The sequence below is a fragment of the Stylophora pistillata genome, chromosome 2, assembly GCF_964205215.1.
Source record: "Stylophora pistillata chromosome 2, jaStyPist1.2, whole genome shotgun sequence".
Classification (NCBI taxonomy): Eukaryota; Metazoa; Cnidaria; class Anthozoa; order Scleractinia; family Pocilloporidae; genus Stylophora; species Stylophora pistillata.
This window is the reverse complement of record NC_142520.1, coordinates 25,771,815-25,798,152: the sequence shown is the minus strand read 5'-3', so window position 1 is coordinate 25,798,152 and position 26,338 is coordinate 25,771,815. Positions and strand designations below refer to the sequence as shown.

The following is a 26,338-nucleotide window of genomic DNA, read 5'->3' as shown; positions in this document are numbered from 1 at the left end:
TAAATGGCAACTGTATATTCTGATCTATCAGCTCGGTACATGTTAATTCCAAAACGAATTGAATAATATCCATTTCCAGAGTCTAATTTAAGACTGAATCGTTTGACACGGTTATTGATTTCATGAAAGGTTCCATCATCACTAAGTTTTCTACCAGTGATACCATCTTCATCACTAAATTGACCTTCATCCTTCTTAATGTAATCTAAATCATTTTTGTATCTCCCTCCAACACCACGGGAAATGTTGTCATCAACGTATTTTTTTATAATTCGTTGTAATGAAAGCATTCTTGTCGCTTATTGTCTGATTGACGTAATTAACATTAGATGCATTGAAGCTTTCTTCAGGTTGTGGATGTTTGAGGTTTGTAATAGATTTAGAATTCATGTTTAGATTCCCAATCATAGCACGTGTACCATCCAAAAGCAAAGCATTATTAACTGTTGTTTTACCTAATTTACCGTCTAGTTTATTAATAACAGCACTAGTGTCAGCTTTCTTGTTTAGTTCAGTGCTAAATTTATTTAAATTTACAACAGTAACATTTAATGGGTGTCTGAAATGTCTGTTATTTGCCTGTCAGCACCGTGAATACTAGTGAAATTCAAAGCCTCTTCAATATTTCCACCTTTCAAGGTAATTACTCAAATTGACATTAGATGATTTACTGTCTACATAAGTTTTATGAAAAAGATCATTTCCAACTGTTGGTGCTGCTGAATTGGTTATTTTTTTTATTTCCAAGATCAATATCACCAGAAGTAATACGACAACCATCAAGTGGTAAGCATTTGTTGTCTTCGCTTACAGCTTTATCATCGGCATATTTTTTACTAATTGCTTCAATATCATCAGAAAATGATGTCGGCACATCTATAATTCTTCTTTTTCGCACTTGTAATGGTTTTGAGTATGCTGAATCAGGGAAATTTAATGTGGTGGATCGTCCGCGATACAGTGTTCTGTTTTTTGTGTGTTTAATGGCTCATCATTTAGAGTGTAGATGAAAACGTATTTAAAAACGTAGTCTCTCATAGTCATCAATGAACCGACTGAAACATTTTTTTTAACATGGCTGAGATTGTTTTGTCCGATAGTTTCCCAAGTTTCATTATAAGTTGGTTTCAAATTGCTGATTATTTTATCACCCATTTCAATATCACCGGTCACTGCTTGGCTTCCATGAAAAAGCAAAACAGAATCTTTATCAGCCTTTTTAGCAATCTTAGCGTTTAATCTTGTGGAATCTAATTTTTTAGCTATTTCGGTATTAAATGTTGTTTTATCTAATTTAGCATTCAATCCATTGGTTACAACTGACAGATCAGCCTTTTTTTGAAGTTCAGAATCAATGTAGTTCTTATTAACTGCATCTTTATTGTTTGAAAGATTGGATAAACTAATTGTGATATTGTCTTGCATATCAAGAGTACCTGCCATAGGTTTTGTTTGGTCAACATAAGATTTTGTACAGGCATCTTGATCATCAGCTGGATTTTTCAAGTTTTTGAGTTGTTTATTTTCCATGTCATAGTCACCAGAATCTGTTAATTTAAATCCTACTCCTGGTAATCCTCTTTGGCCTATTGAAGTGCCACCACCAAATGACCCGTAATCTAGTAATCCATTTGAATAACTCATTATATATATATATTATATGGATTATATTTGTTCATTAAAGTTCTTTGAAATGAATTTTCTTGGTTTATCAATATATAAAAATGAATAAGGATCTTGTGTTGCTCTTTGGTATTGGTCTTTTGTAATTCCTGTTTCTCTGCATATCATATTTCTTTCATTTATGCTTGGAAAATCATAAATACAAATATGACTGCATTTCAGTCTTTTATCTGTTGGTGTTCTATAATAACTCTGGCTCAAATAAATAAATGAGCAGTTTTTGTGTCTATCTCTAATGAAATATTTAATCAATAGTTTCTTGTTCTTTTCACATACAAAGTCATCAAATATAACATTTTTTTATGATTCACTATTCATTGCAGATACAGGAATAATTGCATCATTGCTACTCTCAATAACAGGATGGCCAGCTCCTTTTGAAATTGGCACAAATGTTCTCATTAAATGTTGATACTTATTTTGTTCAAGGTTTCTTGCGTAAAGAAATATTTTATCAAAATATAAAAAGCTATATATCATTTCAAGAAGTAAACCTGTCTTACCAGAGCCACTAGGACCACAAATTAGAATACAAAAACATCTATCCGGGATAAATTTATATAACTGTTTGAAATCACCAGAATTATCATCTTTAATGTCATAGTTAGTTATTCTCATTATAATACATTAATAGATAGTTTTTTTAGCTAAACTATTAGTTAAACTAGTAGTTTTATGTAATAATATTGTATATGAGCCTTGAAAAATGGAAGAAATTAGCAGAAAGTAAAACCAATCATGATCGGGAATCGAATCAATGATGTTCGTAATGAAATCAAGAAAAATGATATCAGCAGGAAGGTAAGTCAAAAAACACATTCAGAAATGTTTGAACCAATAACAAGCAAATTCGATGAAGCTATAGACAGTAATACAAATACGCCGCCAATTAGAAAACAACAAAGGAAAAAAGGTCAAGTTCCTGATTATGGTATTCAAGCTAAGGATGGCGCACCAGATATGAAGCTTGGTGATCTTTTTGACGAACCAGTATTACCACAAGATGAAAAACAAATTGCACTTAAACCACCAAGTTATGAGGACATGTTTTCTAGTGATAAAGGATTTTATGTTGATCCACAATACTTTAAAGAACAACCTGATCAATAACCTCCTGAGTATGATGAAGATGAAGTTCCTGATTATGAAATAAATAAAGAGGATTTGAATAACCAGATTCTAAATAAATGATGACTTCTAGATTACGAAAATGTTGATAAGGTTCTTAATCAAGAAATAATGAATCCAAAACGATCAAAAATTATATTAGAAAGACGATTAAAGATACTGAGACGAGAAGAAATGAACTAAAAGGTTTTAATTTACAAGTAACCTTAAGTTTTAAAAAAGGGAAGAGATCTTTAGCAGAAAGACAATTAAGAAACAAAGAAATTGCTGATGCAAGACAAGTATTAAATCAGTATATAAAAGATTACAAAACAAGAATGAATACAATGATTGGACAATGCTTAAAAAGAAAACAAAAAGGAGGCAAAGTTGTGTTTTTCAACGATCCCAAACATCTTTTGAAAAAACTTGAACTTATCATTGGTGAAATGACAGCTGGCAATACAAGTATAGAAATGAGAAACACAGGTCAAGCCATTCTTGATACTCTTCTGGGGATGTCAATTATCAATAAGAACCAATACAACAAAATTGTAAAGAATTATTTCAAAATATAATATATCTATAATATATAATGTAAAAAGAAATTCTTTTAATCTCTTACAAAAACGAATATGGAAAGCCAGCAGATTTTACAACTCATTTTATTCAACCTATAACTCTCATGGACAATCGTGTTTACGTTATTGGCTTTAACAGAATCATAAACATGAGTTTCACATCGTTTAATGTTAACAGCTCACTAAATAACCAGAAGCTTAAATATAGTAAAGATAACGGTTCAACTTTCACTGAAATCACATTACCAGCTGGTGTATGGAATTATACCAATTTCAATGATGACATTAAATCTCAAACGAAAGTTAATAACACTCATCCCATAACATTAGAATCTGATGATACAATTTTTAGAGTGGAAATAACACTAGCCAATAATTATAGGCGTGGTCTTAAAGATAGTAATTTTAATGAGCTTATTGGTTTTGAAAAAGTTGTTCTAAGTTCTGGAACTCATGTTGGTCCAAAACGTCCCAATTTATCACAAGACAAGGATCTTCTAAAGGTTAATTGTGATCTTATTGATGAGAGCATGGTAGATGGTCAAAAAACAGACATAATCTACAGCTTTAGTACAAGTGTACTTAAACCATCATACAGTTTCACTCTTGAACGACAAAAAGAGTCACTTATAATCCAGTCAAAAAAAACATATCAAGTATTAGAATCTATATCACTGATGGAAAACGAAAAATCATTGATTTGAAAGGACAAGACAGAGTTTTTTCATTGCTTTTAAAACCAATAAACTAAATTGATATAACTGATTGATATAATGAGATCTATTGAGGTCAAAAAGATTTATCATCAAAAACTGGGCCGTTTTGTGTATAAACACAAAGAATCTGGTATAATGATCTATAATTTGTTCAAACCAATAAAAGCTGTTGCATCAGCTGTATTTAAAAATGTCGCACAACCATTAGCTGAGAAACCTCTTTCTGCTGGTATTTCACATGCTGGAGAACGTTTTGGAAAATCTGTTGCACAAAAATGAAGTGATTATATAATAAATAAGTTACATGAAACGAAAACTACACCACAAGCACGTCAGACAAAAAAGTAGCTATACAAGAAATGCCAAACGTTGTGACAGAAAAAATTCCTGTAATGACACCAATAAAAAAAGAATTCCAAAAAGTAAAAAACAAGAAGATTCAATTGATATGATTCTAAATCGTCTAATAAGTGGTAGTGGTTTCGGACGTTAAAATAATCTAACTTATAAATATAATGGCATTCAGATCAATGGTCAATCACAAGCTAAAGTTGGTTATAAATTTGTATGAACGACCGAAGTAGTTTTTTCGACTGGTATAATGCTTATTTTAAGGTCCGACTCCAACCTCAAAAGCTAGATGGTACTGTTTATGGAGCAGATCGTGCAACAGTAATAAATGGTTCTCATTCATGCACTCAGCAGATGATCATTAAACGTGGAGGTAAAATCGTTTACGATACTGATAATCTTCACAAAGTCACAAATTTCAAGAATTTGCTTGAATACAGTGATGATTACTCAAGAAGTGTTGCTATGAATAGTTTATGGTACCTTGATACACACCGTAGAATAGCCAATGCAAATCAAAACATGGGATTTGAAGCTCGACGATTGTTGACAACTGGAAACAATAATGTGAACGTAAAAATTCCTCTACACCGTTATTAATTTTTCGAAGAGCTTGAAGAGCGTATGTTACCTCCAATGCAATTACAATTCACTTTAACACTACTAAGCTATGCAAATCTAGTCTGGAAAACGGCTCCTGTTGATGATTGCCGTGTTGTTACTGGTCGATTCCTTTTATATATAAACAAGAAATGTTTGAAGCATCAGGTGAAACCAGATCAGCAGAATTTTTTCAGATATCGCCAACAATTGATAATGTAAAGAATGTCTTTGTATTTCTTCAACGTAATAAAGACCATAATCAAGATGCTAATCCGTATGAATACGACACTTTTAGCATCAACGCTGATCGAGGAAATGGTTCTTATCTTTCAAATTGTCGTTTAGAATATGGTTCAACTACATTTTATCCAGAAATTGAATGTGATACTAAGTATAAAATGAGAATATTTGATGATTTAATGAAATACACAATGCGACAGAATGATTATAATTCAGGAACACAGCTTAATCCAAGTAATTTTAGTACTTTTTTCGGAATCAGCTATTTCGATCCTGCTAACCAAAGTGAAAAAGTCACAAACAACCCTAAAAAGCTTATTTTTAGATATAAACTGAATGCTCAAGCAGCTACTAATAGTGCTTACAGAGTTAATGCTGTTGTTCTATATGATAAAGAAGAGATCATAAACCAAATAGGAGATGAGTTATTGATTTTCTAAATAGTTTCATCAAAAGACATTCATTTTAATGTTTTTTTAAATTATATATTTCCTACAATTTAAATTGTATAACATATCTCATATATGACACAGTTATTTGAAATCAACGTTGCACTAACACCAAATCAAAAAAAAATTAGCTAAAGCTTATCAAAAAAAAAGAGACAATAACATTAAGATTATCACCAAACACATTGAATGGAAATGATAAACTAATGGTTCCAACAACAGTTGCAAAAAGACATCAAAAAAGTAAACAAATGAATTAAGGAATGAATGTAAAACTATCTAAATCAAATATCAGAAACCAAAATGGAGGTAGTCTTCTAACAAGCATTCTTAGTATGGCAAGACCTCTTTTACCAACTATCGGAAAGACATTAGGTTTTTCTGCTCTTGGTGGATTGGCAAGTGAAGGAGCTTCTTCAATTGGTTAAAGCAATTTCTGGAAGAGGTGTTCAACAGGTGGTTTTCTAATACCGCAGAATAAAATAAATCAACTCATTCAATACAAACACTTATTAACTGAAAGACAGAGAAGAGATATTTTAGGTGCTTTACAAAGTGGACAAGGTGTTCATATCTAACCAACAAAGACTCAAATGGGATCAGGAATTGGTACTATTCTTGCTTCAGTTAGTATTCCAATGGCTATTGATTTGGCTAAGAATTTAATCACTGCTAAAGGTGCACCCCGAATGGGAGGACCACCACTAAAAGGTGGTAAAGGTGCGCCACGAATTGGAGGACCACCTTTTCATGGCCATGGAGCACCTCGATTGGGAATGCCTCCTCCATTTATTGGAAGTTGGCCAAATAGTCAAATTGGCAGAGGTAAAAAAAAAAATCAAAAAAAGAACAAGAAAAGGCCAAGGTTTGCTTCTAGGACCAAACAGTCTGTTCAATTCAATTCCAATAGCTGGAGCAATTTTGTAAAAGCAGAATCTCACCAAAAAATTCCTATGACAAATTTCGATCCTTTTGAAAGGTGTAAATATCTAAAAATTCCAATAAATAGTGTTTTAAGTAGAGACCAAAAAGTACCACACAATCAAAAACAAGCTCTTTTTATTTATAATTTTCAACCATCTTACATGTCTGGATCACATTGGGTAACAACGTTTGTTAAAGATCATGTCATTAATTATTTTGATTAATTTGGAATGCCACCATTTCAAGAACTAGTCAATCATGCAAAAAATAAGAATGTTACTCTTCTTCATCAAGATAATCAAATTCAAAATCTAATGACAACTACTTGTGGTTATTTCTATTTGTACTTCTTGAATGAAATGAAAAAAGGTAAATCATATCAAGATCTTCTTGAAGTGTTTGACATAAATGACACTATGAAAAATGAAAAATTCATTGAAAACTATTTTAGAAATTTTATATAATTTATATATATGAAGACTTATTGTGTTAAGCAGAAGAAACAAACAGGATGTGTCCCAGGAATTGAAAGATATGAAACCGCTAAAAGTGGTAGAATCATGTTAAAGTGCACCTGTGCTGAATGTGGTTTAACTAAATCTAAATTCGTTAAAAATTAATAAGTTACATCGCTAATATAACATATTTATATATGAAGTATTATTGTGTTAAAGAGATAAAAGTTACAGAATGTGTCCCAGGAGTGAAAGATATGAACCAGCTAAAAATGGTAGAATGATGTTAAAGTGTATTTGTGCTGAATGTGGTATAACTAAAACTAAACTCGTTAAAAGGAAATCAGGTGGAGCATTATCTGATGTTAGAAACAGTCATTCAATTGGTGAAATGGTTCTGAAAGGAGTAGTCAACAGTGGAACTTAACTTGCTCGACAAGGTGCTGCAAAAGCTATCAAATCAGATTACACAAAAAAGCAAATAAAACAAACAGCAAATAAATATCTCGATCAAGCTCTTGAGAGCTTCACAAATGATTTGAGTGAAAAGATAAGCGGTGGTAACGTTGAATATTCACAATGGTATCCAATGGAAATGTATGCTCCTTCTGGTGTTTATGATCCAACTAATCGATTTTATAAAGGTGGTGCTGTTGATATTCATAAAATGATTGGAAAGTTGCCAAAACCAAAAGATGGATGGTCTCCTTCTCAATCTAAATATATGGGACCCTATAATTCACTTGATCAACAATTAGTATATGATAAAAACACTGGGGAAGTCATACAATGGAATGTCAAACCTTATAATAAAGTCGATGAAACTGCTGCTTATCATGATATACGTCATGATATGGCTAAAGACAAAGGTGATTACGATCGTCAAATGGTTAAATCATTAGATCAAATACCTTATATGGGCTGCAGATTTGGTTGAAATGCAAAAGTTTAGTAAATGGAACAAAGGCTATCGATATCTTCTTATGGCCATTGATGTATTCAGTAAATATGATTGGATTGAACCTTTGAAAGACAAAAAGGGTGAATCTATAAGCCAAGCTTTTAAAACCATTTTCAAAGAACGAAAAAAACCAGAGTTCTTATGGACTGACAAAAGTAAAGAACTCTACAATAAACGAGTTGAAGAATTGTTGAATAAAAATAATGTCAAATTATATTCAACTGAGAATGAGGAGGAATAATCTGTTGTTCAACGTAGGAATCGTACAATTGGAAACAAGATGGGGAAACAGTTTACTATCCAAGGAAATACCCAATATCTTGACATTTTACCAAAAATACTGAGTCAGTATAATAACACCAAACATAATTCAATAAAAATGACACCTACTGAAGCTTCTAATAAAAGGAATGAAGGAGTAGTCTATTTCAATCTTTATGGTGACATCAATACATCAAAATAAAAACCAAAATACAAAATTGGTGTTGAGGTTCGTATATCAAAATATAAAAGACATTTGTGAGATAAAGGCTATACTCCAAATTAGACAGAAGAGAGATTCTCTATTGGCAAAATACAATAAACAAATCCAATTACCTATCGAGATTTAAACAATGAAGAAATCAAAGGCAGTTTCTATGAGCCTGAATTATTGAAGGCTAAACAAGAAATATTCAAAATCGATAAGGTAATAAAGAGAGATTATATGAATAAACGAGCTGTAGTTACATGGAAAGGTTATGATGATGATATTAACAGTTGGGTTCCTCTCCCGGATTTACAAGCTATTTAAATTGATTTATTACAAATTTGGTGAGATATTTAAAAAACCGGTTTGAACCAGTTTTATCCGCCACTTTGAATTCTTGACGAGTCAGCATTTTGGAATTCTTGGAATTTTTAATAAGTCAACATTTTTTTGGAATTTGGTGATTTTTTTTGTTGACTCATTAAAAACAGAAACATATCATTACTCATCGAATTGGAAGCATTTTAAAATTTTCCAATAGTTTTTATCAAGAAATTTAAAATTTTTTATTGACTCATCAAAAACGTATAAAGATATCATTAGTCGGCGAATTGGAAGCATATTGTATGAATTTTCGTAAAATGGTCTGATACCCTTATTCACTTTACTAGTGACGGTTTTAAGAACCTTGTACGACCCATTTTTCCTTCTATTCAGGAGCTAGTGCTTTTTTCAAGCCTTGCTTGAATAAAGAAAAGGGAGGAGCTGTTTTTTATGGGAATGAGCTTATCCTTTGATAAATTTTTCAAACGTGATACACAAAGCAATGCAACCATTGTTCCCCGATACCCCACTAAGAAGTTATAACCTTCTGACATATTGTCAAAGAATTATCTCGATTATTCCATAAAAGTTTACCTTACGGAAAGAAACATGATTTCTAATTCACACTGTTTGAACTGATGGTCCCTCACTCATGTCTCTCGAACCATTAACGTGGCGCCCAAAGCTAGACACATAATTGCACTTGAAGAGCTTTTTAACATTAATATAAAACACTCACTAAAGCTCGGAGCACTCAAATAGGACTTATGTTAAAATACCACATTTTGAAAGGATACTCACTCAAAAATGACATTTACGGTTCCACCAAAGAGTCTTATTATTTGCGACAAAATTAATAGTCGTTTATCTTACGATAAAGTCTCTTCAGATGTGGATCACGACCTCGTGTCACTTTATAAACCACTCTGCTCAGTTGTGATCCGTTGGAGTTCCATAGCTTTGATGGCCACATTAGGAAGAAAGCTCTCCTAAGCGGTCCGCTCTTCTTCCCTGCTCTTCGGAATCCGTTCTTCTAGGATTTCTATTCTAATATTAATGTTTGCCTCTCTCTTCCTACGTCTGTAAAAATTGGGGATCGCAATCAATAAACTTCACTTTGTTCCAGAGCGGGCAGTGTTTGGTGTTGTGCGCGTATTCTAAGAGGCGGAGGTCTATGTCATTGATAATCGGATATTCCAGCCATGCTCCTTATCATCTTTTGCATAGTTCTGCCAGTCTCGCTGATGTAGCCTTTGCCATACCCAAAGGGAATTTTGAAAACGACGCCATCCTGCTTAGCCGGGTCAACAGCATCTTTCGGCCACAGCGCATCGATGGATACAGTTTTACAAGCAACTCAACAGAAACTGGAGAATTACTTTAGCCTACCTACTTGCATGTCGCTATCACTTTGTCAGCTCCGCTACCTTTTGCAAAAAGGAAACCGTTCACACTGTTTCAAGTCAGGCTCTGTGCTACGATAAAAAAATTGCAGTCAAAAGATGCCGTTGACCCGGCAGAAATATAAAAACAGGGCTGGTGAGAGAAGGAATTCGCATAAGAGTTATTGAAATGGCGAAAAGCACCACTCACAGCTTTGTAATTCCAAACAATCATAACTAAACAGAACATTTTATAAGGTAATATGTGCAGAGTCGATCTTATCACCTGAATAAGACGTGCAGTCAGATGCATTCGAAAGGTCGCAATCCATATCTGAAGTGACTTCATCGTTGGATAAAATCTTACTATACGTTTTGTTGTGTAGTATCGCTAAGTCTTTTTAACGAATTGTGCCGTATTTTTGACGATTCCATAAGGCGAGTCAAAATACAAACAATGATTAAAAATACTCAGTGATACTACACAACAAAAAATCTAATCAGGGATTTGTCATCCAACACGCAAAATTGTTATTTCAGTGCGGGCGAATGTGTAACCGATTCTCTGTAGTACAAATACTGCGAGATATTTGTACCCGTTTTGGGCGTTATTTGTACTCTACGAAGTTCTATCGGATAATAAATACGACTATTATGTATTTAGTACCATGGCAAACCTGGAGCTATTTTACCATAATCATGTTTTTCAAGGCACATCTTCCTTAAATTTGCACACATCCACTCATTAGTTATCCACTCTTAAGATGTTTAAAGGTGAAAAAGATTAGCAAACTTACGGTTTCTTCAAAAAACCAATGTAATTCTAGATTGAATGCATCTAAAAAGGAAGTCGAGTGTCTTCGCACCCTTTCCACAGTTCAAGATTGTAGACAGCATTACAGCACCTAAACATTGATAGAGAAATGGACGGCAAGGCCGAGACACAATTCAAGACAGCAATCGAGCACCATCAACGTTGTCTAGAAAATGCTAAGAAGGCGGGTGATACGAATAATCAGGGAAAAAGCTATTGCAGTCTAGGAAACATTTACCATGGCGTTAGAAGGTACAAAACAGCCATAGAGTACCATCTACGTGCCCTAGAGATTTCCCAAAAAATGAGGGGAAAGATCGATGAGGGAAAAAGTTACTGCAATCTCGGCAGGGCTTATTGTGGTTTAGGTCGGTTCAAAACAGCAATCGAGTACCATCAACATCATCTAGTGATCGCCAAAGAAGTGGGAGACGACGCCGGTGAGGCACTCAGTTATGGCAATCTCGGCTGTGCCTATCATGGTTTAGGAGAGTTCAAATTAGCAATCGAGTACCATCAAATCCATCTTGAAATTTCCAAAGAGGTAGGAGATAAGGTTGGGGAAGGAATCGCCTATTGCAGACTCGGCAAGGCTTATCGTGGTCTTGGAAAGTTTCAAACAGCAATCGAGTACCATCGACGTCATCTTCAAATTGCCAATGAAGTGGGAGACAAGGCCGGAGAGGGAATTAGTTATGGCAATATTGGCTGCGCCTGTCAGGGTTTAGGGCTATTCAAAACAGCAATTAAGTACCATCATAATCACCTAAAAATTTCCCAAGAAGTTGGTGACAAAGCTGGAGCAGGAGTCAGCTATGGTAATCTAGGCAACGCTTATTATAGTCTAGGACAGTTTAAAACAGCACTCAGTAACCATCAGCGTCATTTAGAAATTGCCAAAGAAGTAGGAGATAGGGCTGGAGAGGGCATCAGCTATGGAAGTATCGGCTGTGCTTATCATGGTCAAGGAGAGCTCAAAACAGCGATCGAATATCATCAACGTCATTTAGAAATTGCTGAAGAATTTGGAGACTGGGTTGGCACGGTAATTTGCAATAGCAATATTGGTTGTACTTGTTATGGTCTGGGACAATTTAAAACAGCAATCGAGTATCACCAACGTCATCGAGCAATTGCCGAAGAGCTAGGGGACAAGGCTGGAGAAGTAGCCAGTCATGGCAATATAGGCAACGTTTATCATAGTTTAGGACGGTTCAAAGAAGCAATCCAGCGCCACCAATATGTTATACAAATTTCCCAAAATGTGAGATATAAGGCCGGAGAGGGAATGAGCTATGGCAATCTCGGCAAAGCTTATCATAGTCTGGGAGATTTTAAAACAGCAATCGAATGCCACAAACGTCATCTAGATATTTCCAAAGATGTGGGAGATAAGGTCAGTGAAGGAATCAGCTATGGCAATCTCGGCAAAAGTTATCATGGTCTGGGACAATTGAAAACAGCGATAAAGCACCATAAAAGTCAGTTAAATATTTCCAAAGAGGTAGAAGACAAAGCCGGAATAAGGGTCAGCTATGGCAATCTCGGCACCACTTATTGTAGCCTCGGACAGCTCAGAACAGCACTCGACTACCATCAACGTGAAGCAGAAATTGCTATAGAAGTAGGAGACAAGGCTGGAGAGGGACGGAGTTATGGCCATCTCGGCAATGCCTATTGTAGTCTAGGACAGTTTAAAACAGCAATCACCTACCATCAACGTCATCTAGAAATTGCCAAAGAAGTGGGTGCCAAGACCGGAGAAGGAGAGAGTTACGGAAATCTCGGCAAAGCACATCACGGCCTAGGACAGTTCAAAACAGCAATCGGCTACCATCATCGTCAACTAGAGATTGCCAGAGAATTGGGTGCTAAGACCGGAGAGGGAGAGAGTTACGGAAGTCTCGGCAAAGCATATCACAGCCTAGGACAGTTCAAAACAGCAATCGAGTACCATAAACGTCATCTAGAAATTGCCAAAGAAGTGGGTGCCAAGGCCGGAGAGGGAGAGAGTTACGGAAATCTCGGAAAAGCGTATCACGGCGTAGGACAGTTCAAAACAGCAATCGAGTACCATAAACGTCATCTAGAAATTGCCAAAGAAGTGGGTGCCAAGACAGGAGAGGGAGAGAGTTACGGAAATCTCGGCAAAGCATATCACGGCCTAGGACAGTTCAAAACAGCAATCGAGTACCATAAACGTCATCTAGAAATTGCTAAAGAAGTGGGTGCCAAGACCGGAGAGGGAGAGAGTTACGGAAATCTCGGAAAAGCGTATCACGGCCTAGGAGAGTTCAAAATAGCAATCGAGTACCATAAACGTCATCTAGAAATTGCCGAAGAAGTCGGTGCCAAGACCGGAGAGGGAGAGAGTTACGGAAATCTCGGCAAAGCATATCACGGCCTAGGAGAGTTCAAAACAGCAGTCGAGTACCATAAACGTCATCTAAAAATTGCTAAAGAAGTGGGTGCCAAGACCGGAGAGGGAGAGAGTTACGGAAATCTCGGAAAAGCGTATCACGGCCTAGGAGAATTCAAAATAGCAATCGAGTACCATAAACGTCATCTAGAAATTGCCAAAGAAGTGGGTGCCAAGACAGGAGAGGGAGAGAGTTACGGAAATCTCGGCAAAGCATATCACGGCCTAGGACAATTCAAAACAGCAATCGAGTACCATAAACGTCATCTAGAAATTGCTAAAGAAGTGGGTGCCAAGACCGGAGAGGGAGAGAGTTACGGAAATCTCGGAAAAGCGTATCACGGCCTAGGAGAGTTCAAAATAGCAATCGAGTACCATAAACGTCATCTAGAAATTGCAAAAGAAGTCGGTGCCAAGACCGGACAGGGAGAGAGTTATGGAAATCTCGGCAAAGCATATCACGGCCTAGGAGAGTTCAAAACAGCAGTCGAGTACCATAAACGTCATCTAAAAATTGCTAAAGAAGTGGGTGCCAAGACCGGAGAGGGAGAGAGTTACGGAAATCTCGGAAAAGCGTATCACGGCCTAGGAGAATTCAAAATAGCAATCGAGTACCATAAACGTCATCTAGAAATTGCCAAAGAAGTGGGTGCCAAGACCGGAGAGGGAGAGAGTTACGGAAATCTCGGCAAAGCATATCACGGCCTAGGAGAGTTCAAAACAGCAATCGAGTACCATAAACGTCATCTAGAAATTGCCAAAGAAGTGGGTGCCAAGACCGGAGAGGGAGAGAGTTACGGAAATCTCGGCAAAGCATATCACGGCCTAGGACAGTTCAAAACAGCAATCGACTTCCATCAACTTCATCTAGAAATTGCCAAAGAGGTGGGTGCCCGGACCGGAGAGGGAGAGAGTTACGGAAATCTCGGCAAAGCATATAGCGGCCTAGGACTGTTCAAAACAGCAATCGAGTACCATAAACGTCATCTAGAAATTGCCAAAGAAGTGGGTGCCAAGGACAGCGAGGGAGAGAGTTACGGAAATCTCGGCACAGCATATCACGGCCTAGGACAGTTCAAAACAGCAATCGAGTACCATGAACGTCATCTAGAAATTGCTAAAGAAGTGGGTGCCAAGACCGGAGAAGGAGAGAGTTACGGAAATCTCGGAAAAGCGTATCACGGCCTACGAGAGTTCAAAATAGCAATCGAGTACCATAAACGTCATCTAGAAATTGCCAAAAAAGTGGGTGCCAAGACCGGAGAGGGAGAGAGTTACGGAAATCTCGGAAAAGCGTATCACGGCCTACGAGAGTTCAAAATAGCAATGGAGTACCATCGACGTCATCTTCAAATTGCCAAAGAAGTGGGAGACAAGGCCGGAGAGGGAATTAGTTATTGCAATATTGGCTGCGCCTGTCAGGGTTTAGGGCTATTCAAAAAAGCAATTGAGTACCATCATAATCATCTAAAAATTTCCCAAGAAGTTGGTGACAAAGCTGGAGCAGGAGTCAGCTATGGTAATCTAGGCAACGCTTATCATAGTCTAGGACAGTTTAAAACAGCACTCAGTAACCATCAGCGTCATTTAAATATTGCCAAAGAAGTAGGAGATAGGGCTGGAGAGGGCATCAGCTATGGAAGTATCGGCTGTGCTTATCATGGTCAAGGAGAGCTCAAAACAGCGATCGAATATCATCAACGTCATTTAGAAATTGTTGAAGAATTTGGAGACTGGCTTGGCACGGGAATTTGCTATGGCAATATTGGTTGTACTTATTATGGTCTGGGACAATTTAAAACAGCAATCGAGTATCACCAACGTCATCGAGCAATTGCCGAAGAGCTAGGGGACAAGGCTGGAGAAGTAGCCAGCCATGGCAATATAGGCAACGTTTATCATAGTTTAGGACGGTTCAAAGAAGCAATCCAGCGCCACCAATATGTTATACAAATTTCCCAAAATGTGAGAGATAAGGCCGGAAAGGGAATGAGCTATGGCAATCTCGGCAAAGCTTATCATAGTCTGGGAGATTTTAAAACAGCAATCGAATGCCACGAACGTCATCTAGATATTTCCAAAGATGTGGGAGATAAGGTCAGTGAAGGAATCAGCTATGGCAATCTCGGCAAAAGTTATCATGGTCTGGGACAATTGAAAACAGCGATAAAGCACCATAAAAGTCAGTTTAAGATTTCCAAAGAGGTAGAAGACAAAGCCGGAATAAGAGTCAGTTATGGCAATCTCGGCACCACTTATTGTAGCCTCGGACAGCTCAGAACAGCACTCGACTACCATCAACGTGAAGCAGAAATTGCTATAGAAGTAGGAGACAAGGCTGGAGAGGGAAGGAGTTATGGCCATCTCGGCAATGCCTATTGTAGTCTAGGACAGTTTAAAACAGCAATCACCTACCATCAACGTCATCTAGAAATTGCCAAAGAAGTCGGTGCCAAGACCGGAGAAGGAGAGAGTTACGGAAATCTCGGCAAAGCACATCACGGCCTAGGACAGTTCAAAACAGCAATCGGCTACCATCATCGTCAACTAGAGATTGCCAGAGAATTGGGTGCTAAGACCGGAGAGGGAGAGAGTTACGGAAATCTCGGCAAAGCATATCACAGCCTAGGACAATTCAAAACAGCAATCGAGTACCATAAACGTCATCTAGAAATTGCCAAAGAAGTGGGTGCCAAGGCCGGAGAGGGAGAGAGTTATGGAAATCTCGGAAAAGCGTATCACGGCCTAGGACAGTTCAAAACAGCAATCGAGTACCATAAACGTCATCTAGAAATTGCCAAAGAAGTGGGTGCCAAGACAGGAGAGGGAGAGAGTTACGGAAATCTCGGCAAAGCATATCACGGCCTAGGACAGTTCAAAACAGCAATCGAGTACCATAAACGTCATCTAGAAATTGCTAAAGAAGTGGGTGCCAAGACCGGAGAGGGAGAGAGTTACGGAAATCTCGGAAAATCGTATCACGGCCTAGGAGAGTTCAAAATAGCAATCGAGTACCATAAACGTCATCTAGAAATTGCCAAAGAAGTGGGTGCCAAGACTGGAGAGGGAGAGAGTTACGGAAATCTCGGCAAAGCATATCACGGCCTAGGAGAGTTCAAAACAGCAATCGAGTACCATAAACGTCATCTAGAAATTGCCAAAGAAGTGGGTGCCAAGACCGGAGAGGGAGAGAGTTACGGAAATCTCGGCAAAGCATATCACGGCCTAGGACAGTTCAAAACAGCAATCGACTACCATCAACTTCATCTAGAAATTGCCAAAGAAGTGGGTGCCCAGACCGGAGAGGGAGAGAGTTACGGAAATCTCGGCAAAGCATATCACGGCCTAGGAGAGTTCAAAACAGCAATCGAGTACCATAAACGTCATCTAGAAATTGCCAAAGAAGTGGGTGCCAAGGACAGCGAGGGAGAGAGTTACGGAAATCTCGGCACAGCATATCACGGCCTAGGACAGTTCAAAACAGCAATCGAGTACCATAAACGTCATCTAGAAATTGCTAAAGAAGTGGGTGCCAAGACCGGAGAGGGAGAGAGTTACGGAAATCTCGGAAAAGCGTATCACGGCCTACGAGAGTTCAAAATAGCAATCGAGTACCATAAACGTCATCTAGAAATTGCCAAAGAAGTGGGTGCCAAGACCGGAGAGGGAGAGAGTTACGGAATTCTCGGCACAGCATATCACGGGCTAGGACAGTTCAAAACAGCAATCGAGTACCATAAACGTCATCTAGAAATTGCCAAAAAAGTGGGTGCCAAGACCGGAGAGGGAGAGAGTTACGGAAATCTCGGAAAAGCGTATCACGGCCTACGAGAGTTCAAAATAGCAATCGAGTACCATCGACGTCATCTTGAAATTGCCAAAGAAGTGGGAGACAAGGCCGGAGAGGGAATTAGTTATGGCAATATTGGCTGCGCCTGTCAGGGCCTAGGGCTATTCAAAAAAGCAATTGAGTACCATCATAATCATCTAAAAATTTCCCAAGAAGTTGGTGACAAAGCTGGAGCAGGAGTCAGCTATGGTAATCTAGGCAACGCTTATCATAGTCTAGGACAGTTTAAAACAGCACTCAGTAACCATCAGCGTCATTTAGAAATTGCCAAAGAAGTAGGAGATAGGGCTGGAGAGGGCATCAGCTATGGAAGTATCGGCTGTGCTTATCATGGTCAAGGAGAGCTCAAAACAGCGATCGAATATCATCAACGTCATTTAGAAATTGCTGAAGAATTTGGAGACTGGCTTGGCACGGGAATTTGCTATGGCAATATTGGTTGTACTTATTATGGTCTGGGACAATTTAAAACAGCAATCGAGTATCACCAACGTCATCGAGCAATTGCCGAAGAGCTAGGGGACAAGGCTGGAGAAGTAGCCAGCCATGGCAATATAGGCAACGTTTATCATAGTTTAGGACGGTTCAAAGAAGCAATCCAGCGCCACCAATATGTTATACAAATTTCCCAAAATGTGAGATATAAGGCCGGAGAGGGAATGAGCTATGGCAATCTCGGCAAAGCTTATCATAGTCTGGGAGATTTTAAAACAGCAATCGAATGCCACAAACGTCATCTAGATATTTCCAAAGATGTGGGAGATAAGGTCAGTGAAGGAATCAGCTATGGCAATCTCGGCAAAAGTTATCATGGTCTGGGACAATTGACAACAGCGATAAAGCACCATAAAAGTCAGTTAAATATTTCCAAAGAGGTAGAAGACAAAGCCGGAATAAGGGTCAGCTATGGCAATCTCGGCACCACTTATTGTAGCCTCGGACAGCTCAGAACAGCACTCGACTACCATCAACGTGAAGCAGAAATTGCTATAGAAGTGAGAGACAAGGCTGGAGAGGGAAGGAGTTATGGCCATCTCGGCAATGCCTATTGTAGTCTAGGACAGTTTAAAACAGCAATCACCTACCATCAACGTCATCTAGAAATTGCCAAAGAAGTCGGTGCCAAGACCGGAGAAGGAGAGAGTTACGGAAATCTCGGCAAAGCACATCACGGCCTAGGACAGTTCAAAACAGCAATCGGCTACCATCATCGTCAACTAGAGATTGCCAGAGAATTGGGTGCTAAGACCGGAGAGGGAGAGAGTTACGGAAATCTCGGCAAAGCATATCACAGCCTAGGACAATTCAAAACAGCAATCGAGTACCATAAGCGTCATCTAGAAATTGCCAAAGAAGTGGGTGCCAAGGCCGGAGAGGGAGAGAGTTACGGAAATCTCGGAAAAGCGTATCACGGCCTAGGACAGTTCAAAACAGCAATCGAGTACCATAAACGTCATCTAGAAATTGCCAAAGAAGTGGGTGCCAAGACAGGAGAGGGAGAGAGTTACGGAAATCTCGGCAAAGCATATCACGGCCTAGGACAGTTCAAAACAGCAATCGAGTACCATAAACGTCATCTAGAAATTGCTAAAGAAGTGGGTGCCAAGACCGGAGAGGGAGAGAGTTACGGAAATCTCGGAAAAGCGTATCACGGCCTAGGACAGTTCAAAACAGCAATCGAGTACCATAAACGTCATCTAGAAATTGCCAAACAAGTGGGTGCCAAGACAGGAGAGGGAGAGAGTTACGGAAATCTCGGCAAAGCATATCACGGCCTAGGACAGTTCAAAACAGCAATCGAGTACCATAAACGTCATCTAGAAATTGCTAAAGAAGTGGGTGCCAAGACCGGAGAGGGAGAGAGTTACGGAAATCTCGGAAAAGCGTATCACGGCCTAGGAGAGTTCAAAACAGCAATCGAGTATCATAAACGTCATCTAGAAATTGCCAAAGAAATGGGTGCCAAAACCGGAGAGGGAGAGAGTTACGGAAATCTCGGCAAAGCATATCACGGCCTAGGAGAGTTCAAAACAGCAATCGAGTACCATAAACGTCATCTAGAAATTGCCAAAGAAGTGGGTGCCAAGACCGGAGAGGGAGAGAGTTACGGAAATCTCGGCAAAGCATATCACGGCCTAGGACAGTTCAAAACAGCAATCGACTACCATCAACTTCATCTAGAAATTGCCAAAGAAGTGGGTGCCAAGACCGGAGAGGGAGAGAGTTACGGAAATCTCGGCAAAGCATATAACAGCCTAGGACAGTTCAAAACAGCAATCGGCTACCATAAACGTCAGCTAGAAATTGCCAAAGAAATAGGTGACAAGGCCAGTGAAGCATGCTCACTTTGCTCTCTAGCATTAAGTTTCGAGCTCCAAGGAGATCTCATGAGGGCATTTGACTTCTTTTACGGGAGTGTAGAACTGCATAATGATATCAGGGCAAGTTTTCAATTCAATGATCAGTTCAAGATCCATTACTGTAATCAGCGTGAAGTAGATAGTGCATACAAAGGATTGTGGCGTATAAATCTTGCTCGAGGTGAGATAATTCAGGCTCTTCTTGCTGCAGAAAGAGGACGTGCCCGAGCTCTGAGAGATCTCATGGAGAGAACTTATCAGCTTAGTGATTCTCTAAGAAATAGTCACAGCATGAAAAAACATATTTAAGTTGGCGTAATGTTATCGTAAAGCTGCTTTTTTGTATGAATCAACTGTATCCACTGCTCAGATTGAGAATATCAGCTTTGTTTTATATGATTTAAGGGAAACATAAGAGCAAAGCTGATCAATCGGTTTTCCACTATAAAGGTTGAAAGTTATGTGTACGGAATCGAGACAGTGAAGGAATCAATCAATGAGCTAAATTTTTTGTGACCTTGTCTAGAAAACCTAACATAGTTTAATTAGATTGATGCTAATGGTTAAATGTTCAGCTTCTACCCTTAAAACCTCGAGATATATTCACACTAAATCCTAGTTAGTCCAAACTAAATACATTCTATGGACAGATACATGTAGTCAAAAAGAAATTCAACACATGAAAGTAGATGGACAATTGTTTTATTTTTTGAATTACACTTAAAATTCTTGCATATCTTGTTACAATCATAATGCTATTGAAATAAAAAAATATCGCTCTATACCTCTAAAAAAGATATCACTCTATAGCTCTAAAACTCTCATTAAAAAGTGTTGTAAACAACAGTTTACTTGAAATAAACGAAAGGTCGACCAAAAATTATGTACATTTACAAATTATTGATTGAAGGTTACATTAAACATTTTCTACAGTAATCAAGTCATGACTTCTCTTTTTCAAAAGAACTCAAGAAGTTGACTGATTAACAGAACCAAGCGAATGAAAAACATCAATCTTGAGCCGAATTCACCCTAAGAAAATATGAAAACTGCAAGGAATTTCTTACTTGGGCTTCAAATAGACTTATAAGCTAGTAGATCAGGCTATACTTTTGGGTGGTCTTTGCTTATTTGAATGAATGATAGAGCAAGCTCCACCATTAAATTTCTACAGAATATACAGTAATATACTGACAACACACCAACTGGATGAGTTCTTAGCATCTTAAATCAAGTTTGTGCACAAACTGCCCAAACAATTTTTTTTTTTTTGGTGACATCACGCAAAAGCTGTTGTAGTCTTGTTGGTAATTGATTGAAACAAACCACCAGGAGCAATATCTAGCTTCATATGCACTTCACAGTGCAGCTCATCATAAAACTTTGCAGTGATAAGTACAAGCTATTTTAAAGCAGCTTACAATTGAGTATCGAAAGTGAATCTGGAATTGCTTTGATATTTCTTTACTACCTACACTCTGTGGAGGCACGGTGGCCTCATTGTTAGTGCGCTCGACTCCGGATCGAGTGGTCCGGATTCGAGCACCGGCCGGGACATTGTGTTGTGTTCTTAGGCAAGACACGTTACTCGCACAGTGCCTCTCTTCACCCAGGTGTATAAATGGGTACCGGAAATTTAATGCTGGGGGTAACCCTGTGATGGACTAGCATCCCATCCAAGTCGCTTCATGCTACAGAGACCGGAGTTAAGCACCGGCCTAATGGGCTACTGGGCTCGTAAACAGACTTTACTTTACTTACCTAAGCACACTCTGTGATTGGTTTAAAAAACTCCTCACACCACCTATTCAACCAATCAGATGCAAAACCTAAACCAATAACAACTTGGTCATGTGAGTTATAATTTCCCATACTTGACATCAATTATGTGTGTTTGCTTCCAACCTCCTTTTTTTGGCCTCAGTGTATGAAGACTGTCTGAGGGTTATTCAACAAGACTTTAGTTTGAGCAAGAAATAACATTGAACTAAATAAGTAGCTATAATTAACTACAAGGAGGGTCGTTCAAGGCTGTGCTCTAAGAAAAATTCAAGGGAGCCCAGTTCTCTGAAACTGTGAAATCCAGGGTGCCAGCCATATGCTTTTCATGAAAAAATTAAGATTCCTGAGTCGCCCACGAAACAAAAGTAAGGCGCCAGGGACCACTGGGCGCTGTTAGACCACAGCCCTGTCGTTGGTGTTTAACACAGATGAAGATTACTGTAAGATGTGGTCAGGATACAGTTGCTTCAAATATGCTTGATATTTCTGTTTAGGACAAGTACACTATCATTCAATTACATTGTGACCCCTTTCATTCCTCCTAGAATTTATTACACTTTCATCCCGCTTATTTGCCATTTGGGGCAGTCCTGATATTCCTTACATGGGTTAACAACTGCCATGATTTTGCCTTGAGGTTTTTAAAGTAAGTCTTTATGGCACCTGTTACAAAAGCAATTCAAAATATGCTCCGCGTAAGCTCATCTACTTGACAGGATCGTCGATGCTGTCCATCTTCACTGTTTTCAAAAGATTTTTACAAATATCCTCTTACCCGGGGTACCTTAGTATATGTGAAGAGTTGGTGTTAGAAGACTATGGGGAGGACCCGATGAGAGAGATTCGACTAGGGTCCAGGTTGACCGCGTATTAACGGTCTCTCAGCTGCACAAGAAGTTCCTTCCACGCATTAGAAGAATTCCGAACGGCCGTTAATTTGAAACTCTCGCTGGCTTGGTTGTTCGATAAACCGACTTTTGTGGTATTTTTTTCGGTGAACTTAAAGGGAAACTATTTTGCTTTCGTGCTGCTGAGTTTTGATTCGATGGAAAGTATTAAGTGTTGTTTTCGAGCGATTTTGACGGGCATGTGTCAACAGAAGTTTGCGACCTTCCCGTATTTCATGCATGGTAATTTAGGGCGTCAAGCTAAAACACATCAAAACGGCCTCAAATCGCAAGGAGAACAACAAAGACTACTCTCTATGAAGGTAAGACTTTATTTCTTTGATTATTTCACACAGCTTTACATTTACGGAGCTGAAAAGCAAGTCCAACTGAACCACTATACAAACTCTTTAATTATTCACTCTGAAAGAGCCTATGACAGGGCTTGGGCCACCTGTGCTTTCAGTTGTTGATTCGCGTCCAAGAAATATTGTTGTCGAAAGCTGTGTGCGTGATTATTGTCTGTCCGCTGAAAAGCATCTTTCAAGACCAGTTAATTGAAGCTTCGTCGATGGGATTTACAGCGACATCACTTGCAAGTGCAAGAATGGGAGATGCAGAAAACGAAAAATACCAGCTGATCTTTGCGTCCACAGAGGAAATATTAACGAAGCCCTTCCTCTCTTCTATCAAAAAGAGCAGCTCGCCGTTGCACAAAAACCTTGCCGCATTAATTGTTGACGAGTCACATACTGTGAAAACTTGGACCGGACAAAGGTTTGGTCTTGTGTAAAATTTCAGCTTATTTTACTGTACAGATTAAGCTTACACTTGCGTAGATTGTATGTAAGCTGGGTTTTTTAACAACCCGGGCAATGATAGATGGTTTTATCCTCCAGATCCTACATGATTATGGAGGGAGTTATTCTCTGACGTTACCACATTTACATTCTACTGCCCGCTCACATATTGCATTTGCTCGTTGTTTTACAGACCAGCAAAGAAAGGCAAGAAATCCAGTGCTTTTCGTGAATCTTTTGGAATACTGGGAGAACTACGTTCCTTTCCTAAGCAAGGTATGTAGAAATTTCGTCTGTTTGTATCCAGAAATTATAAAGAAACTTAACGGAATTCGTTTTATAAAATAGTGATAATGCCTATTCACATAATTTTGATGTGAGTCAGTTTTAGGCGCGTAAAAATCGGTTGGTTTTCTAATCGAAAATATGCTCAGTTTTCATGTTCAAAATATGCTTATGTTTCTTTTTGAGAATAATTCTTCTATGTTATGTTTTTAAAGAAATATTTTGTGTAAATTATTTATAATTACAGGCAACAATAATTAAAGGAAGTGCTGTGCACGAAAGCCAATTGCAGAACCATATATGTCAGTCCAAATCGGCTGAACTTACGATTTTCTATTAAAAAGGTTAAAAAGGATGCTCAGTTAAAAGAACTAAAGTGGCTTGTGAACTTAGAAGAAGGAAGAGGAGGGAATAAAGAATCAGTTGTCCAAAGACAATAATTTTTTGCAACACGATGAACGAAATTGCTGTTGAAGTAAATCATTTAAATTCAGAGCTAGGAAAGTCAGTGTTTTACCCAAAGTATTCCCTTGTCCAAGATAACTGCCTGCTAGGCATTTGTCATTCTAACTCCTAGAAAAGTACTAAGGATCGAGTTCTCACCCAGTTTAAGACTGATGGAGTAAAGCGTGTTCTAGTTTCAACAACTGCCTTGTGCATGGGTGTAAATTTCCCTGATGTAAGATACATTGACAATTGGGGACCAGCACGGTCCATTGTTCACCAGTATTAGGAGGCTGGAAGGGCAGGTCTAGATGGCAAGAAATCCCATGTCATGATTATCTATCATGGACAGCAGGCAGGATAATGTGAGCAAAAAGTGAAGAATTTTGTGCGTGCTAAAGGCTGTTATCGTGTTGCTGCCTATAAAACCTTGGATGCTGCAATTTAACCTCTTGAACCTCTTCATGACTGTTGTTTATTTTATTCAAAAATTTGCAAGTGTGGTGGTGTTCAATGTGATGAAGCTGTGTTGTCTTTTGAGGAGACCTTGCACGAAGACAGCTGCAGGGATGAGTGCAGTAATGTAAATTAGAGGGAGGTGACAACCGAAGAGCGAGCATCACTGAAAGAAGCCTTATGCGAAGTACTGAGTGACATGAGAATGGAAGGGCAGTCATTAGATGAAAGTTCAAGCCATGGATTCTCAATGCAGCTTCTAGAAGATATTTCAAACAGCTGTGAAACCATCTTTACTGTCCAGGACTTGATCTTTAATTTTCCTGTGTTCTCTGTTTCAAATTAACTACGAATTTTGGAAGTAATTCAAGAAATTTTCATGGACATTCCAAACTTAGAGGAAACTTTAACTTTTGTTAATTTGCATTCCCATTTGAAGTCCCAATTTTGAATACTAGAGTGCATGAGTTGTTTGATTTTGATGGTATTTATTTTGATGTTGAAAATGACAGCGGGTCTGAACTTTTAGAGCTTTGAACATTTTTGTGAAATTGTGTACCATCAAAGAACTGTAACCTGTAAACAAGCTCCCATTTTGGGTATAGAGATTAAACTTTTCCAGAAATCATAAATAATCTAAATTCCTAATGAACTTTAATGTGGTAAACGCAGGCTTCAGCCTGCAGTGTAGGTGGATTCCCAAATCGAATTTAAGGCTGCCATGTTGAATTATAAAAAAAGTGGAGAGTTAGGGCAAGGGGAAAAAATATTTGGGGAAAGTTTCAAATTTCCAACAGTACATGTAAGTTATCGTTCTTGATAAATTGATCCCCACAGATCAATTTGCTCCCTAAACCACTTATGCAGATCTCTGTAGTCAAGGCCTTGCAGAAGGTTCCTGTCAAATTGTGGGAATGAGAGATGACCTTCACGACCTGGGTTCTTGGTGAAAACCTTGTTACTCACTAGGTCAAGAGTAATTTGGTTAACAGCCTCTAATTCTTAAGGAGTTCTCCGCACAGAGTGCTTTTCGTTGAAAATACAGTCTCTGGCAACTGAATGATAGACATGTTGTCTGGATTGCAGAGTTCCAGCCGTTCTTTCAGCATTTTGCTCATCAAGGTTTGCTCCCAAGTTTCGCCACAAGCACTTGATGTCTTTTTTGTCATGTTCTTTTTGTAGATCCAGAGGGATGTTACGCCCAGGTAGACCACTCACATTGAAGGTCCTCTTCTACTTTAATCTCAGGGCCTGTGCTGGTGATAGGATTGCAATACACTTCACCAGATACAGTAGGACTGCATAGGCATATTTGTAGTGGCCATGGGTTTTGTAAAGTAACAGTTTGTAAAGTTCAAACAGCCTACCACCATCGCCTGTTGTTTGAATTCAATGATTCCATCAAAGAAGAAGTCCAGAAGTAAGCTTGGCACTATGATAGTTGAATTTGAGGTCATCTCGACTATCTTCTTTAGGAAAAACAGCATCTGCAAGCTTCTTGCCATGCTTTTTTTCTTCATGCCTGTCAAATTAATATCAGAACAAAACAAAAATAACAGGTATGCAAAACCCTTTCGTACAACCAATAGTTAATTACTGTGGGGTATAGAATGTGTAGTTGTTGTTTCAGGTTATTAATTCTAAAATTTTAGTGGATATTATTTTATACCTGTTGTTTCAAAAAGCAATTTCTACCTCGAAGTACAACATTGGCAATTTATTGTAAAGTTGTCTAGGTGCTCTTTTGGCTCAAAATTGTAATTGTGCCTTGAAAATTTTATAATATCATTGATACCTGTTTCTTGTAGCCTTTGTTTTGAAAACATACAAGACCACGTCGAAGTCGGCAGAAGTAGTAGCCAAAAGGATCTCTGATGTCATGTCCATTACCAAATGACAAGTTGTGTGTCTCAATTTCATGCCTGTCACATGAATAAATCAAATTAAAGCATTTATTAGATGTGCACCCCATTCCTACAGTATCTCCCATCCCTGC

The 26,338-nt window shown here is 38.4% G+C and overlaps 2 pseudogenes; one reads left to right on the top strand and one right to left on the bottom strand.

The window, feature by feature from the left end:
* The window catches only part of LOC111342745 (ATP-dependent DNA helicase Q1-like), a 172,765-nt pseudogene extending 147,886 nt beyond the window's left edge, over positions 1–24,879 (top strand).
* A 270-nt stretch (positions 24,880–25,149) lies between these two features.
* Positions 25,150–26,338, bottom strand: part of LOC111342744 (uncharacterized) — a 2,568-nt pseudogene continuing 1,379 nt past the window's right edge.